The sequence below is a fragment of the Tamandua tetradactyla genome, chromosome 1, assembly GCF_023851605.1.
Source record: "Tamandua tetradactyla isolate mTamTet1 chromosome 1, mTamTet1.pri, whole genome shotgun sequence".
Lineage (NCBI taxonomy): Eukaryota > Metazoa > Chordata > Mammalia > Pilosa > Myrmecophagidae > Tamandua > Tamandua tetradactyla.
Window position 1 is genome coordinate 139,652,377 of NC_135327.1, and position 15,412 is coordinate 139,667,788.

General features: G+C 38.4%; 1 protein-coding gene and 1 long non-coding RNA gene across 7 annotated transcripts in view; one reads left to right on the plus strand and one right to left on the minus strand.

Moving 5' to 3' along the window:
- MAGI2 (membrane associated guanylate kinase, WW and PDZ domain containing 2) overlaps positions 1–15,412 on the plus strand; it is a 1,430,555-nt gene that overhangs the window by 1,228,027 nt on the left and 187,116 nt on the right. The window lies entirely within an intron of this gene.
- LOC143677778 (uncharacterized) lies at positions 10,518–13,229 on the minus strand. The gene is made up of 3 exons (XR_013172871.1): positions 13,101–13,229; positions 11,390–11,468; positions 10,518–10,894 (listed from the first exon to the last, which is right to left on the minus strand). It is a non-coding gene; the product is annotated as an uncharacterized LOC143677778 (long non-coding RNA).

Below are 15,412 nucleotides of genomic sequence, written 5' to 3' on the forward strand. Positions count from 1 at the left end.
TTATTTATTTTTTTAAATATTTCTTCAGCCCTGGGTAAGTTTTTAATTTTTGGTTTAATTTTTCCTCTTTTTCATTAGTACTTTTATATCAGTGTTAATTATTTGGATTTTCTTATGGTTTGAGGAATATCCATGCTTTGGGGTGTCATTTCCCACTCAATCTAAGGAGCGTCTCGTCTCCATTGTCGTTTGTTAGCTCATTACTTGCCCTGTAACAGAACAAGCCCCAGGTATTAGGAAGCATCAAAGGGCAAAGCTCGATTGGTTCTCTTTCAACAATCAAGTTGAACACTATGTAGTGTTCATAGTGTCGTGTTGTCCGTGTCCTAACTGCATTGTGTTTGTAGGCATTGTGACAACCACGCTGTCTGAGATGACTGAGTTGCGAGTTAATGAAGGCTTACTCAACTCTAAACCCCTGGCTCTGCCAGTTAGTAAACATGTGATCTTGGGATATATTACTCTTCGTCTCTCTAAATCCTCTGTTATCTCATCTGCAAAATGGAATCGGGAGAGAACCTGCCTCACAAGGTTTTGTGGTTATTAAATGACCTAACATGAAGTACTTGGCATGGTGTCTAGCTCAGAGCAGGATCACAGGAAATAGTACTTGCTGTTTGTGGCCATTTGTGTTTTTCCTTGTTTTGTGTTTTCTCTCCATACAGCTAGTGAAGCTGGCAAACATAAAGTAAGCTAGGAAACATACTGATAGATTCTGTGTATGAGCTGAAACAGCTGCTGGAAAGAGTAAAAGAAATCAACACCGATTATTTGCCAACCTATAGCATACATGGTATATTTGACTGAGACCAACCAGGATTTTAGCATATTTCAGGCAAATATGCTTGTATAAGAAGAGGATGCAGGATGGTCACACCCAACATGTGAATACCCACCATGAACCTCTCTCCATCCCGAGTAGCCAGGGCTTTTGTAAGAGCTGTGTTTTGTGTATTTTATTTTTTAAGTTAAAATTTATACCCAACTATCATTTATAATCAAAGTCTCTCTTCCTTGTCTTCTGGACGATAAAATTCGAATAATATTGACAATCTGAATTTTTCCCAAATCTTTTGGATTATCCAATTCCCTGTTTCTTTAACGTGCTTCCTTACTCTTTCAGTCCACTGTCCGTATTTTGCCTTTTGGTCATGAGTTTGGCCACTCTCAGCTGCCCATAGCGTTCTACTAAATATCTCCTCACTCTAACCCAGGAGTTAAGTCTACTCTGACTAAATGCATCTGATATTTCACAACTGAAATTAACAAAACAATAGGCTGAGCCCCTTCGATGGGTTTAGAAGAGTGAGAAGGAGGTGTCTCGGGAATAATGGTGCATCCTGAGTAAACAGGGAATTGGATAACAGGTTGAGGAGGGCTGGGGTGTGTGGGGAGAGCAGTCAGCCTGAGGGAAAAGCTACAGGAGAGGCTCAGAGAAAACATTAACAACAGAAAAGCAAAGTAAATGAACAAAGGAGTGAGTGAAGGAGGGAGCAGTGAAGGCCAGGAGTTAGGTAGCAGAGGTCGGGATTAGAAAGACCACACTGAAAAACAGTCTAGCACTGGTGGAAGCTATGGCCATGGCAATGAAGGAGACCCCAAGGGAGGAGTAAAGTGAGAAATATAAGGGCTTAAGAGTGAACCCTGATCTCATTAAAAAGGTAGACACGGCACGTTCTCCACGCTCTTCTGTAAAACATTAGTCATCATTAGTCAGAGCAGCCCAGTCAGCAGGAGCAGCAGCTAGAGACACAGTCTGACCTTCGTCCATAACAGAAGGAAGATAATGTTCCAATTCCCCTTCACGGGGGAGGCAGATGAGGACGAAGGAGGCATGAAATGTCGGCTGTGATAAAATGCCAGATTCAGTGCGAGCCACGTGCCCGCTGCGGAGAGGCGCCTGTCGGGCTGTGATCCCCTGGCCCTTAGTGTAAAGTGTGGTTCTTCAGTTGTTATTCCGTTAGGAAAAAAATCTAAGACAAGCCCTCCAGGCCCCGCTGCAGCTGTGTACAGAATCCCAGGTGAGACGGAGCCCCCCAGCACGAATGCAGCTTCAGAGACAAACCGGACCCTCAGCATCCCAGTGTCCACGTTACACACACGCCTTGGAAGGCACTTAATGCCTTTGGATTCCTATTTATGTTTAAATAGGCAATGTGGTGGCTGAAGGCCTTTATTTCTTGTAGGTTTCTTTTTCAAGTGACTTGAAGATAATGGAAAATTATTCAGAAATAAGCTGACAGCTTAATGGTATTCATTTCGACTGCAAGGAGTGATCACTAAGAGTTAATTGTTAATGATAAAGGTAGCTCTGCCAGTGCAAAATGTGGTCCTTGCCGTCACTATTTTTCTTAAGATTAAAACCAAAACAAAACATGGCATTATGGGCGGGCCGCGGTGGCTCAGCGGGCAAAGTGCTTGCCTGCTATGCCGGAGGACCTCGGTTCGATTCCCGGCCCCAGCCCATGTAACGAAAACGGAGAAACAAAATACAATAAAACAAGAAAATGTTTAAAAGATGTTTCCCTTTCTTCCTCTCTTCCTTCCTTCTATCCTTCCTTCCTTCTCTCTGTCTTTCCTTTAAAAAAAAAAAAAAACATGGCATTATTTAGCTTAGAGGTCAGTTTTGTGGGAGGAAATTTTAGGTTTTGATTGACCCCATGCTTGGAAAATTTACGTCACTTCTGACACTCTCGCAGATCTAATAGTTGAGCCAATGGCTCTGTAATGATTTGGTGGGGTGCTACTGTGTCTGTGTCTACAAAGTGATGTATTGCACAGCTCTAACATCCCCCCTGGCTCCCACATGCTATGAACTTGTCATACACCTATCAGGGCCCGACTGTGGCATATTACTGACAGCTCAGGTGACTCCCCCCTAATTCTGTCATCTATGAAATAGACCGATAAAATGGCATTTTGAAAAACTTCTATTTGTAAAGGGTTTTGTTCCCTGCCCAGCACATCTGGCTCTTCAGCCCCGTGCGTCTTTGTCTCTCCTGTCCTTCCACCCCAGCTCTGTCCATGTGGGACTTTACAGGGTCTCTAGTTAAGTGTTATCTTTTCTAGGTAGATTAGAAGTTTGGAATGATGCACATTGTAGTGACGTTTCTAAGATGCAAATAAATGATAGGCCATGGTGAGGAAAGTCCTCCTCTGCCACCCCGTTCCTTGGGTCACACGCTCAAAAGTGCTCACTGGTGCTGGCCTGTTCTGCTTCATTGAATGTAAAAGCAACAAGCAACACCCAAGTAGGTATTTCAAATCTATATGCTTATATAGAAGATTTTAAGACAAGATGAGAACAATTAACCATCTGCTGACTGCATAATCACCTGTCATCCTGCTATGACAGATTAGTATGGGAAAAGAACTCTAAACTTAGAGAGGAAGTAGACTGTGTCCCAGCTTCTGCCACTTCCCTCTTGCATGCCTCTCGGCAGACACCTCTGAACCTTGGTTTATCTTGTAAGATATGCGTAATCATTGCTCCCCTGTCTCCTTCACAAGGGTGTCAGGAGGAATGCATGACATTATATCCAAAGCTGACCTTTAAGTGGCAAACTGCTAGATAAATGCGAGATTTTAACAGAAAGAAATAAATTGAAGTTTTGGATATTGGTAAAAATGCATTTTGATATTTCTTTCATTCATCCAACGAATATTTATTGAGCGACCACTATGTGATAGTTACTGCGTTAAGAGTTAGAGAATCAATAAAGGTTCCTGTCTTCAGGGAACCTTTGGATTCAAGGGTGAGGGAAAAAATTATCACAGGTAATTGTACCTTTATCAATTAGTGACTTCTGCTATGGATGTGGTGGGGGGTGGGGTCTCTGGAGCTATAAGAACCTCTAATCTTGGGATTTAGCTTAAGAAGGTCTGGGATGCCTTCATTGAAAGATATGGCTTGGAACCAACATCTAAATAATGAAAAGGTGCTAACTGGATGACCAGGGCAGGGAGGCCCCTTCAAAAGCTTAGTGGTGAAAGGCAGCCTGGAGGGCTGAGGGACTGAAAGAAGTCCCCTGGTACTATAGTAGAGAGAGCAAAGCAGGCAGGAGTCCAGACCAAGGTGAACCCAGGAAGATGGGTGGGGATGCTTCTATAAAGAATGTTTACTTTGTCCTAAAAAAATTGGGAAAATCATTGTGTGTAGGGTTTTAAGTAGAGGAGCACTACGATCATGTCTATGCTTTGAACAACTGACTATGATTAGTGTGTGAAGGAAGATGGAAGAGGGTGCAATAGGTGGCAGGCTGATCAGGTGCAGTGGTCCAGGCAGGTCCAATTGTTAGTTTGGGCTCAGATACAGCACTGGAGATGAGAACTGAGAAGTATTTAGGAAGTAATATTGACAGGACTGGAAATCAGTCTGAATTGCAATGGTACAAGTTATTATTGTAATATATTTAATGTTATACTCATTCTTGAACTCGGATAGCAGTTCCAATCATGTCCCAGGATACATGGTGCTCTTTTCCTCATCAAGACTTCATTGTAGATGCATTACACTTGTCTCAACACTGATGTTATTATGATCAGGATTCTATTGTACCTTATCTGCCTTTTGATACCCTTATACTTTCAGATAGCACTGTGACTCTATTTCACTTTTTTATGTTACTGGGGGGGAAATTAGGATGTTTACTTGAAAAATGTACCAGAATGACAAAGCTAATGCCTGTTATAACTGCTGAAGTCTATCTGAACCTTATTCATTAAATTAATAATTGGAGAATTCTCCCATTAACCAAAGGCACTCCTCATACTGTGCATTTTGAAAGGTCAGGTCTGTGAAGAATTTATTTCATTTCATTAAAGATATGTTTCTCTCAGCTTTTGCAGTGGTAATTTAAAAAAATAGTTTCCATTTTAAAGCAGGGTTAGAAAATATATAACCCACGTGCCACCCGTGTTTTCTCACATTTCCTTGGCTGGATCCCTAATTGATCAAGAAATGGTTTCCTGCTGAGCCCGTTGAGAATCCTTCTCAACACTCATTTTTCATCCCCATTTTATTGCTCCCCAAAATAATTACTATAAGTGCACGTTGGGGATTGAATGATGCCCCCCCACACACAAAAGACATGTTCAAGTCTTAACCCCCAAGCCCTGTGGGTGTGAGCCCATTTGTAAATAGGACCTTTAAAGATGTTATTAGTAGTTAAGGTGTAGACTCATATATGTGAATAGGATCATTGAAAATCCCATTTAGATGTGGCTAAGTTAAACCAGGGTGGGCCTCAATCATATGATTTGTGTCCTTATAAGCAAAGGAAACTCAGGCACAGTTGTTCAGTAGAAGCCAGAAGTCAGTGAAATCAGAGGTGGAGACGCGAGGAGGGAGAGATCTCCAGATAGCAGGGGATTGCTGAATGCTGCAGACTCCAGGAGAAAGCAAGCCCTGTCAACGGCTCAGTATTGGACTTTTACCTCCAAAACTATTAGACAACGAATTCCTGTTGTTCAAGCCAATCATTGTGCAGTACTTTTCAAAGGAGCCTGGTAAACCAAGACAGTGCATATTTATTTAGGTTTGTTTCCTCCTACTTCAAATATGTTTTCTATGTTGTTTGCTGATTTCCCACTCTGTATTCTTTCAGCTCACTGGAGTTTACAGGCAGAGTTTCCAGCAAGCTGACAGAGCCCTGCCTCAAATGCTTGAGTGTCATTCTCTACCTAAGAGCTTTTCTGGCACTATAGACGTTTCCTCAGTCTTAAGCAGGTACAACCCAGAAGTGCTAAAGAATGACAACCCTAAGAGAGCAACCTTCAACCCATAGGGAGCAATCCTCAATACCCCCTCCCCCACCAATGAAAAGTGAGAATTTTCTTCACCATTTTCCAGAAGGTAGATTTTGAACTATGTTCTCCATGCTTTCTCTGAACATCCACAGGGACATTTGAGCCCCAGTTGTTAAAAGCAATAATCTGCTTATCTATTTCCCTTTCCTGACTCAATTTTCTCATTCCTAATTTGTCCTTCTTGTGTCACCCAAATCCCCATCTCGTGTTTTCTTTCTTAGAGAACACAAACTAAATTGTCATCCATAATCTTCTTTTGTCTTTGTCTAATATAAAATATCGGTTCTGAACTTCAGCCATTAAAGTTCCTCTGATCTAAAGTGACGTGTGACTATGCCATTTTAAAATCCTATTCCTTAGTAGTCATGATGTAAATAAATGTACCTTTTGGGTGAACTGAAATAAACTGTCCAAGGTGACTAGGTATCTCAGGTCCTCCCTGAAAACCTAAGCCAGAGCAGATTAAGATGTCACAACCTTGGTTCCTCATTATCTAGTCAAGTGCAAAAAATGTAAAGCATTATTCCACTAGATGACAAGTGATTACAGCTCTGACTTCAGTTACAACTCTTACTCAGGAAGCAGTGAGATGGGATTCCCATGAGCCCACAAATGGATAGTAAGAAGTGCATATGGCTGAATGATATTATAAAAATGACATGCAAAAAAACAGCTTATGCTTTAAATCAGTCCATGGACTGAGATGTGGATTATGACTCTCCATGTCACAGCAGATTTATTAGAACCATCTTTTCATCCTTCCAGGGAAGTCCTATACATGGAAAAGAATAACAAAAATCAATTTTGCCAAGAATTCCCACCACAGAGGAAAGAAATTTTATCTCCACATTTTGTGATTTTGATTATTGTAAAAATACATTCCAAATGTAATGTGTTAGGATGATTTGTGTATTTTTATCTCCACTAGCAGTGTTTAAGTGATGCTAGTACAAGAAAACCATAGTCTGAAATGAAGACTGGGTTCAAGACTCAGCTGGTTGAATTAATCGAAACTGGAAATAAAAAATAAATGTCAATTCTGCTTATATTCTGGACCTTAGTTTTAAATTATATTGCATAAATCTAGATCAAGATTACATCCTACATAGAAAGGATCAGAGAAAACTAGAGCAGATGTGTTCCCTCTGTTCCAAGAGGAATTAATTAAAACAAAGTCACACAAAGGAAAACTCTAGCAATTGAAAAATCATTTAAGAGGATAAAGAAAGCATTATATTGCTATTCAGGCAGGAAAACAAAGATTACATGCAAATAACCAAAAATTGAATGAATCTGGGCTTGTCCTCTGTACCACAGATTGTCAGAGGACAATAGAAAAATCTTGTGGCGTTTGAAAGAAAGTGTGATCTAAGACTTCATTGATGAAATGAGATTCATATAGAAGTACCTAGAAAAGATGTCACTTCTGTAAGTTTCCTATTGCTATCATAACAAACTGCCACACATATAGTGGTTTAAGACAGGTGTTTATTACTTTTTTATTTATTTGCTTTGTATATATGTTATATAATAAAAAAATTTAAAAACCAAAACAGAAACAGGTGTCCCAGTGCTCTAGGTCAGAAATCCAACCCAGGTCATACTGGACTAAAATTGAGGTGTCAGCAGGGCTGTGTTCATTTCTGGGCGTCATAGAGGATAATCTGTTTTCTTGTCTGTCAATTTCTAGACGCCACCCACATTCTTTGGCTTGTGCTTCCTCCATTTTCAAAGCCAGTAGCAGCAGACGGAGTCCTCAAACTGCCATCTCTTGTTCCCTGCAGTTCTCCACCTGAAAGACTCCTGTGGTTAGGCTGAGCCCACCTGGGTAACCTGGGCTGATCTCTTCCTCTCAAGGTCCACAGCCTTAATCACATCTGCAAAGTGACACAGTCACAGATTCTGGGGTTAGGGCAAGGACATCTTTTGGGGGACCACTGTTGTGCCTACCACACCACCCATTTACTCTTTCTGAAATAATTATCTGACACACACTTACAGAGGAATCAAAATCTAAAATCAAAAAGACAGGGAAGGAGTAATATGAAAGGAATTGTGTGAGCAGTATAACCAGGAAAATCGATTAAGTCTAATCTCGGTTACAGGAAAATACAGTTAAAGACAATTCGTTCAGAAGGTGGATGGCAGCATAATCATTATAAATTTAGGGTACGTAAAAAGAAAAGACAAGGAAAGCCAAGAGAGGTCTGGTGAGTGAGGTTGAAGTGGGTTACTTTACTCATTAACCAGGATCAGAAGAACTTAGTGGGAAATTCTCATGAGATGAAAACAATCATTGGAAAAGATAAGCAAAACATATCAAAATATAGTCCAAATAGCAAAAGGCACCTTAAATGTATGTAAAAGGAAACTTAGCAGAGTAGAAAACCTAAAACAACTAAGAAAGAAAATAATGCACATTATGAAAATGAAGTAAACTGTTAAACACCCAGCTGAAAGCAGACCCTTATGTTGTGGAAAAAAGAATCCCAGACCAAAAGCATTAAACAGAACGGGGCACCACTTTATATTGATAAAATGTAAAGTGCATTCTCTCATTTAATTCTCATTGAAATAATTCCTACTATTATCCTTATTTTGTTACAAATAAGGAGTATGAGTCTTAGTGAAGTTAGGAGGTTTGCTCAATTATTTAACTCATTCTCCTATAAATCTGAGAATTTCCCCTTTTTTACTATACAAGTTTCTTGCATGATTTTACATTTAATTTCGCATCGATTCACCAATCCTGACACCTCTACTCAGTGCCAGACAATAGAATCAACTACTACAGGACTTGTACACCTGAGTGTCCTAAAGGCACTGCAAACTCATTTTGTCCATAATCTCACTCACTAGACTTCACTAAAGGAAACCTCTTTCTTGCATTCCTTACCTCAGCTAATGACACCATCTTCCACCCAGGTTCTCCAGCTGGAAGTCATCATAGATGTCATCTTCCCTTTTACAGAGCACCATACCCATCAGCTCTCCTAAGTATCTTTTGACTCTTTCTCTCTGATCACCTCCCCCTTTGCTACTGTAATTCATTCATTCAAATATATTTATTGAAGTATTTACTGTGTGCCAGGCACATAGGAATATGTTGTAAACTAAACAGATATGGCCCCTCCCCTAATGTAATCTATACTCTTATTGGGAGACATTAAGCTAATAATTTCACAAATATTTTCATTAATTTAATTTCAGAAAAATAATTACATATATACTGATGAGTACCATATGAAAGAAAAATACAGGATGCAATGAATGATTATAATAGGAAACTAGATTTAAAATGAAAGGTCAGGGACAGCTTCCCTTAAGGAAATGATGTTTAAGGTGGCAAAAGAGTCAGCACTATACGAAGAATAGGAGAGGGTAAACAAATGAGGGAGCTTCTGCAAAGACCCTCTATTTAAAAAAACCCTGGTTTAGTCAAGGAACTCCAGCAGGTTAAGAGACATGACCCATGAGGTGTCTGGGGAATAGGCAGGGACAGGTTTAGGTAGGGTCCTGGAGATTGTACGTTCTATTGTATGTGCAATGGGAATCCATCAAAAGATTCTAAGTATGATCAGAGTCTGTGACATCAAATTTGCTGTTGCTTCAGTTCAGGCAAGAGTTGATGGTGGGTATGGATTATCATGGTGGCTCTGGAGATAGAAGTGGGTTTTGGAGGTAGAATAGAATGTGGTGATAAGAAAGTAGCGGAACTAAAGGTGTTAAGGATGACCTTCAGGTACCCATCGTAAAAACTTGGGGAGAAGTGCTTTAAAGTAACAAAGCAGAAATGTAATGTCTTGAATTATTTAAAGATCTTTCTAGATGGATTTCTTGAAAAAAGTTTTTAATGCTATGCAGTCAACATTAGAAACACCAGCATTCTCAGAGTTGGAATTTTCTATTTGCAAGTACTGATATCCTTCCACCTTTTCTCTGTCAATTATTTACAGCTTGCCATAAACCCAGCAGCAGCTTTCTCTCCTCATTGCCCTTGGTCTTGTTCAGAACATAAATAAAAAGCCTTTGTAGTTGTTAATATTTTCTGTAAGCCCCCACTTCACTCTGAGTTTTCGCCTCCCTGACACAGTGCTTTCGGTTCCAGGCCGCTCCTTTATTCTCATTGCTGGTTCCTCACCTTGCCTGCTTTATTTTGAACATATCCTTTTCATGTAGCTGTTATCCTTTCAAGATACTCACTGGGATTACTTGAAATGGTCAGATTGCTCTCTCCATAAGGAACAAAACTAGAGGGAAAAAAATGGCCATTTTAAAACAGCTTCATAATATTTATAAGAAAAACACTTTCATATTTTAAACATGGTTTAAAGTAAATACAGAAGAATCATTTTTAAAGCATTGCAGAAAAACCTCCAGATCACCACATCAAAACAGCCAAAAGATGGGCGCCAATTAGAAATTTTCTTTACAAATTGAATACTTGGCTTGGTCAAAACCTGGTGGTGTAGTGCTTAGGGGTACCGCCCGCAGTGTAACCTCCATGCTCACTCATTTCTTAGCCTGGGTCAGTTTCATTAAGAAAAATCGCCCTTTTACTGACTTCCAGCAGCTTAAAAAAATAACTAAAGGAACTGCAGGGTTTAACCTATTTAATGAATTTTAACAAGAAATACATGAATCAGTCAAAAAAAAACAGATGAAAAAGTGAATAACATTGAACTAGTTTTAATGGAAATTAGCTCATTACTCTGCTGACTTACATTTACTGAAGACTGATTTTTTTTATGGAAAACTTAGTTCTAGTTGTCTGTGGTAAATGGGAGGGTCTTTAAATTAAAGATGAAGTTTGTTAGGGGTGTTTTTCTCCCTCAAATTAGCCTTAATTGAAGATTCTAAAAACCCCAGGGCTTTTATTTTCCCTTTGGGAAAATATCTAACAAATGATGTCCTCTATAGGGAGTATTTCTCCATCCATGAAGTGTCTTCAGAAATGTTGTGGGAACATGAGTTTCCTTTATTGCCTACAATTCTTTATAAGAAAGGATAGCTTAAGAAGTAAAAGGGTCAAAGCTGAGGTAGGTATCCAAGTGATTTCATGGCCTCCAGCAGGATGTCACAGGGTCTGTGAAAGAAAAAAAACTCTTACTTTCTTTCTCTTTTTCTCTCACACTCACACGATATGTACATACTTTTGCCCTCATTTTTCTTGTTTACTCTCTCTTTCTTCTTTTTTAAGCAAAATAAAACAAAGCTTTGACTTGCCCAGGGCATGGAAAGCCACAGGGAAACAAGTCTTTATTTCAAAGTGGTCCCAACTCCTTTTCAGTTGCTTAAAGAAGAAAAGGAGAAATAGAAAGTGTTTCCCCAGCATCTCTATCATTTACAATCCCCTATAAAATACATGAAACTGCAGCAATAATCTTCAAAGCTGGAAACATATATTTTAGCAGATATTTCAGTTGAAGGAGAAACCATTCTGCAAATGGAAGTTCAAAATGTCAACTGGAATTTAGAAGCATATTGAAAGACTTAATTCTGCTTGGGGAATTTCTTGGAAATATCAGGCAGTTGCTCTGGCGTTATTCCGAATTGAAGATATCATGATAAGGCTCCTTACTCTTCAGGTTGCTTTTCATCGCATTTAGAGCCCATATTTAGATTGAGATAATTTTAAGAAAGCTCATCATCTTGTCACCCTGTGAAAATAAATAATAGAACCGCTCACCAAACTAGTCATAAACACACACCAGAAAGGGGCTCTCCCTTCACAGCTGCTATAACTATACATTGACGTTCTTTTGTATATTTGGAGTTTCATGTGTCAAAAGTAGGTTCTGAAAAAAGCCATTCTGTGAACCATCCTCCCAGGGAAAAGGCAGTGTGTCCTCCAGGCATCGAACAGTTAGGAAAAGGCCCTTTGCGGGGTTGACACTGGCCTCAGGGTTCTGCATACCGTGAGGTGAGAACGAGTCAAGGTTACTGAAGAACAGGCAACCAACACAACCCAATGATTTGTGTAACATGTCACGTGCTCTAAGGTATCTTTAAAGCAACATTCCTAACAATAAAGTATTGGAGGATGTGGAGGAAAAAGGACATATTAAATATTTTGTGTTCTTACTGAATTGAATAGCTGTTACCTCCAGTAGTCTTTACTATTGTGTAAGTTTATTTTTAAGTAGTTACTGAGGGCATATGTAAATTGTACCCTATATAGTATTGTCAGATTTAGCAAATAAAAATTCAAGACCCCATTTAAATTTCAATTTTAGACAAATGCCAATTTTTGTAGTGTAAACCAGTCCCATACAATATGTGGGACATAGGGGTGGGCCACGGTGGCTCAGCAGGCAGGAATGCTTGCCTGTGATGCCAGAGGACCCGGGTTCGATTCCCAGTGCCTGCCCATGTAAAAAAAAGAAAAGATATGTGGGACATACTTATACTAAAAAATTATTCCTTGTCTATCTGAAATTCAAATTTAAATGGTGTGCTATATTTTATTTGGCAACCTTATCCCTGTAGTTTATGTAAAGTTTTGTTTCGTTGATGTGTAGAACTTTATTTAAATTTTAGTATGAAGCTAGTGTTGTTTTTTCTCTGGCATACGTTTCTGTTTCTCTGCCCATCCCACTGTGCTTTTTGGTGCAAAATTCCAAATATATTTTATTTTTGTTTCTAGTTCCAAAGAAATAATGTTAGAGAGCTAATTCAGTTTTGTGTTTTATATTAGATGCATCTAAATTTATTACTAGACACATCTAAATTTTCTCATTTCTCTTGTCTTTTTTTAATTTTGTGTCTGTACCCATTTTCATTTATCTTTCAATTATCTTTCAACTATCTTTTAATTGTAACTTGAGGTCCTTTACTTTTGTTGGTCTTAGAATTCAGGATTAAACCTGTTTGCATGTATATACACACAAATGCACACCAAGCTGCTAAGGATAAAAGTCAATAAATGCTCACTATGGAAAACATGGGTCAAGTCCTTTAAAGAATTTTAATCCCTCAGGAAAATTATAAATACCACTTTATTTAGAAGAAGGGAGAATAGAGGCTAGAAATAAACTAAAATTAAAAGGTAAGGGTTTCACTATTATTTTAAAGAGAAAGCTCTTTTTCCATAAACTTGGTGTTGTAAAGTCTGCCTTGACTCTAAAAAGTTTAGGAAAAAGTTATCTATGTCCCTGTCCTGTTTTCGTGTGGAGAGGAGTGGAGAGAAGCTCCAAAATGATAGTCCGAAAGAAATACAAACGGTCACATAAGTTATTTATTTTTAAGGGAATCTATCCTGTTGCTACTTACTGCTACCTAAAATTACTTACTCCTTAGCAAGCAGCTTCTTTTGGACAATTGCTCAGAAAGGGCACCTAGTGCTTCAGAGACTAAAGCACTCAGCAGCCCAGCTCAATGTTAAAAATGTTCCAGAAATGGCCGTTAATGGGCGTGGTGAAGGGTCTTGGATCATGCCAGTGTTCTGAGGTCACTCTTAAAGGAGCCAGGAGCCTGAGTGCCTACCGTGAAAGGTGGTCAAATCAAACAATGCTCTCTCCTTGTCAGTTCCTGCCCTGTCTCCCTCTTATACCGATTTGGTTCTAACCCTATGACTGATGAGCGTTCAGATGATTATGCTTTTTCCAAGGAGGAATAATCATCTTTTAAGGTAATGTCCCATGTGGATATGAGAGCTCCATGATAGCAGGAACTGTTTTCAAATAATCTCTATCAAAGTCTTAAGAAATTTCCAGCACCTATCAAATGTAAAACGGAGATACTCACTATCTGTCAGGCACTCCAGAAAAAAAGATGATAACACAAGGAAAGTAAATGAAATACTTCAATGTTTTGACATTGTGAGAATGTATGAATGACATCTTTTCTCAAAAGGATGTTGCTGGCAATTCTGAACAACAGTAAATAAATTTTATCCTTCAATTATCATAATGGTTTGAAAATTTTCACTTTTTAATGTGTGGTCAAATTGTTTTCATTGTCATTTTATAAAATTAGTAAAGAAAATAAATGTATTTATTTACACATAATTTTTACCATTACCTTTTTCCAAAAGGATGTGATTAAATCCTTCTAGTTAAATTATAATTAAACCACACATTGAACAGAATTGTTTTCATTGGTTGGAAAGTGAGATAAGAATGTATGAGAGACAAAGAGCGCTAATTCTACCAAGTTCATTAGGTAAAATGGTTATCACAATTGCACATTAAATTTAACTTGGGATCCAAGGAAAACTGAGAAACATGGTGTATTATACGGTTTCACTCTTTTCATAAAATAAATCATCAGTTCTTCACAACAGTGCATTGAAGTGCAGTTCATATTTTTTCTTTTAACTATTTTTTGCCATGCTTGAGTTGGATTGCCTAAGTGTCTAGGTACTTGTATGTTCATTTTATGTAGATATTTCCTGTAAATGAATTCCAGTTTTCAACTGTTTCCATTTTGAACAAGTCCCAGGTCTAAAGGTGGTAAATATAGTTAATGTATGGCGTGTTTTCAGTATTTTGTTTTTACTGGGCATTATATCAGCATAGGGTGTCATCTAACACTAACATTCGCCTAAATTGATGAAAGAGGTAAGATACCATATGAAAAGGAAGCAATTATGTTCTATACACTTCATTATATTTTGGCTTGCTAAGTGCCAGTATATGGCAGTGCTTTCAACTTGTTACACATTTTTTTTTTATTAATTAAAAAAAAATTAACTAACACAACATTTAGAAATCATTCCATTCTACATATGCAATCAGTAATTCTTAATATCATCACATAGATGTATGATCATCATTTCTTAGCACATTTGCATCGATTTAGAAAAAAAATAGCAAGACAACAGAAAAAGAAATAAAATGATAATATAGAGAAAAAAATAAAAATAAAAAATATATAAAAAAATCAAAAAAACTATAGTTCAGATGCAGCTTCATTCAGTGTTTTAACATAATTACATTACAATTAGGTAGTATTGTGCTGTCCATTTTTGAGTTTTTGTATCCAGTCCTGTTGCACAGTCTGTATCCCTTCAGCTCCAATTACTCATTATCTTACCCTATTTCTAACTCCTGATGGTCTCTGTTACCAATGACATATTCCAAGTTTATTCTCTAATGTCGGTTCACATCAATGGGACCATACAGATTTGTCCTTTAGTTTTTGGCTAGTCTCACTCAGTATAACGCTCTCCAGGTCCATCCATGTTATTACATGCTTCATAAGTTTATTCTGTCTTAAAGCTGCATAATATTCCATCGTATGTATATACCACAGTTTGTTTAACCACTCATCTGTTGATGGACATTTTGGCTGTTTCCATCTCTTTGCAACTGTAAATAATGCTGCTATAAACATTGGTGTGCAAATGTCCGTTTGTGTCTTTGCCCTTAAGTCCTTTGAGTACATACCTAACAATGGTATTGCTGGGTCATATGGCAATTCTATAGTCAGCTTTTTGAGGAACCGCCAAACTGCCTTCCACAGTGGTCGCACCATTTGACATTCCCACCAACAGTGGATAAGTGTGCCTCTTTCTCCACATCCTCTCCAGCACTTGTCATTTTCTGTTTTGTTGATAATGGCCATTCTGGTGGGTGTGAGATGATATCTCAATGTGGTTTTG